The following is a 6000-nucleotide window of genomic DNA, read 5'->3' on the forward strand; positions in this document are numbered from 1 at the left end:
ATTTGCTAAATTCAAGACTTAATAGCTCTCAAAAATTCAAGTCTTAGTATCAATTAGAAATTATATTTTTGTTCTGCAAGTAGTTCAATAATGTCTTTTATTTTATAAATATCACAGTATGCAAAATAGCAATATTGTTATTTTTCTTTTTCTACCTTATAATGATCAACATCAATTGTTATGTAAGTCATTACTTTTTTGTCAAAGTATTCAATGAAATCGTTTGTTAGGCAAATAACAGTTATTATTACCGGTTCTTTTTAAATGGGGCTTGGCAATATGATAACTATTTCACCATTTCACTATTTAAAAATTTACTCATGTAGGGAATAAAAATCATAACATAACTTCTCCAAAGAAGTTATGAGGGATTTCCTAATCAACACCACATAAACATACCATTCAATTATGGCGACGTGTCTGAATTTTACTTTCAATTTCGTTCAAGCCACTTTTTTACTGGAATGCAGTCATAACTGTGATTCAAAGAATTAAGATTCTTAGGCGCTAGTTTATTTTCAGCACCACATTCTTAGGCGCTAGTTTATTTTCAGCAACAACAACACAGTTCATTAACTTGGGGCTACTAAAACCAAGCCAGTCATGCACTAGCTACAAGTGCTGATGGGTAAAAATGTGGTAGAGCTTTCTAACAAAATAAAAAAATATGATAGAATAGATCGAGAAGATATTCGTTAAAGTTGTCACAATCCAATCAAAAAGTTGTCACAATCCAATCAAAAATTGAAAATTGATGACTAGTGTAAAGTATCATTTATGAAAATCGATGAAATACACGGTACTCAATGAAATGCAGATATTCTCATTGAGTTGTGATAAGTTTGACGTGTATCACCATCGTAATGAATATTTTTTTGGAGCAGGCCACGTATAAAATTACATACAAATTGAATAGGTTGGTGATGCATGATATAATGATATTTGGATTTCAAAAAGTTGTTTATGTTCCATTTATATTGTACTCTTCACCGCGGTATGAGCTCCCACTCAACCTAGATTCTTAGATATTCCGCTTCTCCTAGTACAAGCTCTTCCATCAATTGTGTGGAGCTCCCGATCCCGTACATCACAAATACTGGATACATATGCTAATGCTATATATTTTCATTAAGCTTTTTTATTCTTTTATATATATATATATATATATTCACCTCCTCTTTCCCTTCCCTTCTCTTCTCGCTCGTTGGACTTAGTGTGGGCTTTGAGAGATGGGAACTGTAGTAGCGATCATTCCTTCGCAGAGCACTTCAACTACTCGTCAAAATGTCTATACCAGCCATGTGTACTTAGGATGGAGATTCCATTACACTATAGGCAAGTGTCTCGGAACTCATACTCACGTTGATTGCTTGTATCTTTTTTTCTTTCTTTTTTTTTTTCAATGAATTTAGAGCTGATCTTGCTTTCAATTATCGTCTTTGGTTGATGGAGCATCTTGTTACATCTAGCCCTTCCATCGAGCGAAACGAAGAGACAATGTCTCCCGCTCATATGAGTAAAGGTTGCACCCATTGAGACCACCATCGCTGACGAGAGTTCTGACGAGTCAGCAAGAGAAATTATTGCATGCAGCAGGTGCTGTGAACCATGGCAAATCCCGGAGCATTTGCACGGGGGATAGCGCGCGTGGCGTGTTATCCACCGTGGGATTTGATGCGATGCAATTGCACCTGGTGCATGCAATACGGAGGCTCTTTGGAGGGGCAGCGTATGTTGGAAATACAATACAAGAATTTCGCTACAATACAATTGAAGACTGACCAGTTAAGCCCACGCTGAGCTGCTTTAGACTTTGGGCTAAACTGCATCGACTGGATCGAGGCCCAAAGCTAACGAATTGTGGGCACCCTTTTCATCCAATAATGTTTTCCTTCAATGAAGATAGAAACCCGCAACCTAGCCTTTATCTAATCCCAACCCAACTTAAAACCCACCCAAATCCTAGGTGTAGCCCACTAAGCTGTAGCAACCAAAACTTAACCTTTAGAAATCCCAATTCGTCTATTCGGTCTCAGAAAACTAAACTATCCTCGCCATTGGCCACCCGCAACCTACTTCATTTTTTACACCTTGCTATATTCCCAAACTACGTCACATTAAGTTCCAGCCCATTCCAGCTCTCTGGGTTCACTAGGTTAAAATTATTTAAAAGCTACATAGCCCACGACCTGATGAGAAACATAGTTCTTGATGCACAATATCCATGTGCTAGCTTCAAGTATATTTGAGTTTGTCTGGGAGAAGCATATTATCATCATATCCATGAGCAATATTTAGAACCTTGATTGATGTCAGGCTTAGACCAAATCGGGCTCTCATCTCTCAGGATGGAGACCTCAAGTTTCGGGTCTCTTGTTTTCTATTGAGAGCGATGATTCCCAGGCCTATTTTAATTTTTCTTTTTTGAATTAAAAAAAAATCAAGAATCACCCGGTTCTTATTAATTAGTGTGTGGCGTGCACGCTTGGCACGTTTGAAGTAATTTATGTACTGTTTTTTGTCAGTATAATTTGTTCTCATCTCCAAATATCTTTAGTATATTAAACCATTATCAGGTTTAGGAATTCGAGATCCATTAACCTGGTAAGTCCCACGAACTCTCTGGAATAAGGTTGAAACCGGATCAGATGCTTTCATTCCTGTATTCATAGTTATTTTATTCGATAAATATAAATATAAATATTATTCAGATATAAAAATTAATATCTATATTTATTTTTAATAAATATAAATATATTTCAGATATAAAAAATATGAATATAATTATAAATATAAATTAAATATTTAAATTTTATGATTATAAAATGAAATATATTATCAAATAAATGATAAATCAACTTAATAATATATTTATATAGTTATATATTTTTAAAAAAAATTAATAAATTTTATATAAAATTATATGGGGTTACTGACAGATTTGGATATTCAGATACGAATTAGATATTTGTCTATCCATATTTATATTTATTTTTTTTTTACGAATATAGATATAGATATGGTTATTAGTTAAATTTTTAAATTTTTATCTATGTCCGAATTGATTTCGATGTAAAAATGAATTCAAATAGATATTATCTATATCACTCCCACGCTTACTTGAAATGTCAAAAATCGAAGTGAACCTTCGGATGACGACGAGGAATTCATGAATGTCCTCCGGAGTAAAAGCCCAATGATGCTCCCAGTAATTTGTTGCATGGGCATGCTTGACCCTTCAATGGAATTACTCAACAAAAAGGACGGAACCAGAACTCTTGTCACCCCATCTATTTTGCCGTCCATAGGATCTATTAATCATATAGTATTCTTGGATGCAAGGAATAGTTGACTAGTATTGTCGATCGCTGGTTTTCTCATGCTAACGGTTTTCATACCATAACTGTTTTCTGGTCCATGTTGAAGAAGCATAATTATTTGCATTACCACCTGAAAGCTTCGGATAATGGTATAATTTTTAGAGACATTTTGCAGCTATTCTCGTAATGGAAGTATTCGAGGTCTACTGCCCAGTCGTACCAATCCATCGTCCCTCATCAATCGTGAGGTATTGTCCGCTCTGAAACGGGGCCCGAGCCTTTGATCCGGTTAACACCACGCCCCTCATGGTTTTGCCCCGCAAAAGGCACCTTACGTGGGAGAGGGAGGCTGGCAGTACTTAAGCAGTAGAGTCTCTTACAATTTTTCGATATAGGACTTTCGGGCTCGAAGCCCCCGATGCCCATCCCACAACAGAGCCCCCCTGCAAGAGAGGCTACTGCGCAGGTAGGGGATGGGTTCCCACAGACGGCGCCACTGTTCGAGGTCTACTGCCCAGTCGTACCAACCCATCGCCCCTCACCAATCGTGAGGTATTGTCCGCTCTGGAACGGGGCTCGAGCCTTTGACCCGGTTAACACCCCGTCCCTCACGGTTTTGCCCCGCAAAAAGCGCCTCACGTGGGAGAGGGAGGCTGGCAGTACTTAAGCAGTAGAGTCTCTTGCAATTTTTCGGTATGGGACTTTCGGGCTCGAAGCCCCCGATACCCATCCCACAACAGGGAGAGTATTGGGACTTCGAATGTCCTGCGCTCCTGTCACTTCCATCCCACATGGTTTCTCTCACATGTACTTGTTTCTATTTTTCATAAGCTATTTGTTTGGATTGATGTACTTTTTTTTTAAATTATTATTAATGGAGTCAATGGAGCTAGTCTCCTCCTTTTCCTAAAAAAAAGACTTACCCATATGCATGCATTTAACTTTAAAAAGAAAATATTTGAAAGTAAGTCGATGCAATGACATAATATTTTAGTTCTTTCCGATAATAATGTAGAAGGCTAATAAACATCGGCGTGCCTCATGCATACATGTATAAATTTTTGTATCATTGGTTGACTGCATAGATTAGTCAGTCCGTTAAATTAGGACATGTCTTTATGAAATTTGAAGTAGCCTAGACTGACCATTGTTTTAAAGGCGCACAAATTTTAATGACAATTTAGGATGGACCAATGACTAATCCTCATCTTCTAAATTATGAGAAAGGATAGAATACGAGAAAACAAAAATAATGCATTTACCCGGGCGCTAGTAATCATTTGCAAGGAACGCATTGCGTGGCTGTCATGTTTCTGATATTAAATTCCCCAAGAGTTTGGTGGTGTGTGGTACCGGTAGCGCAAAAAAACCGCCAATGGCTCCATTTCTACTACAAATGTTGTAATCAAGCAATAAATGCCGATGTATTCCTTATCCTTGTAAGCGGTCACAACCACCAGTCGACGCCTGGCATCTTGGCCCCTACGATCAAACCAACAAATAGACCACCCACCACACCGAATGTAGACATGATCATAACATATACTTGACATCCCACTGCTGTATTTCTCCTTAATTGGCCTGCTAAAAGTATGTTCAAATAAAATGATTATATATATATATATATAAAAGAATACCAGCTAGGTTTCTGCAAGTACCACTAAAGCCTGCAAGAGTCTGCCACCGTGGATCATCGAGGGTCTCAAAAATTAGAATAATTGCCACACCGATGGTTTCGGAGTGTTGGTTTTTTTTAATTAAAAATAAATAAAACTGCTGTCTGCGTTACATGTATCTAACGAAGGGGTTTTAAACAAGACTCTGTTATTTAGCCACCAGCCAACTATAATGGTGGGGACTGACCAAGGTTGTCTGGCATTTTAGCCCATCATTAAAGTATAATAATTTTTATTCAAAATTCTTTATTACTTGAAAAAATAGCATCCCAGTATAATATTTATTTTTTCATCATAATTAAATTTAGATATATTGAAATGATGTCGATGGAGTACATATCTAAAATAGATACTGTCACGCTCCGAATCCAGCATCTGGATCGGACACGTGATGGCCGCATACTCTCTAAAAAAAGATCCTAAAAAATATGTAAGGTCTTATAATTTATTACAATACCTCAATATCCATAACTAATAATGATCTGATTTTTATAATAATTGATAACACTTGCATGATTACAAATTCAATTTTTTCGATCATCCAATCAGATATCAATAATGCTGTATCTATTCATCCGTTCATCCGTGAATTCAAACCATAATCAATTATGAGCATCATGCAACTTTGAGAAGAAAAGAAAAATCAAGGTGGTGGGCTTAACAGCCCAGTAAGAATCCCCATACACTTACACCAGCATAATAATAATATAATTTAAAAATAACATATGAACAGCATTAAAAGAAAACATAAGCCACGAAATCTCATATCAAGTATTTAGTATAACACAATATCGATATATACAAAAACATGCATCATATACCATCAATTATGTATTTTTTTCAAAAAGTCATATATTGTACACACATAATCAAGTAAAACTCCTTTTTACTTAATTGTGATTTCATGTTTGATCATCCATATCTTATTAATATGATCTAAATCAATCAATAATTATCTTTAGGATCATGGACTAATCACGATCACAATCCCATCTGTGATTGAC

This window comes from Elaeis guineensis, chromosome 11 (assembly GCF_000442705.2).
Source record: "Elaeis guineensis isolate ETL-2024a chromosome 11, EG11, whole genome shotgun sequence".
Classification (NCBI taxonomy): domain Eukaryota; kingdom Viridiplantae; phylum Streptophyta; class Magnoliopsida; order Arecales; family Arecaceae; genus Elaeis; species Elaeis guineensis.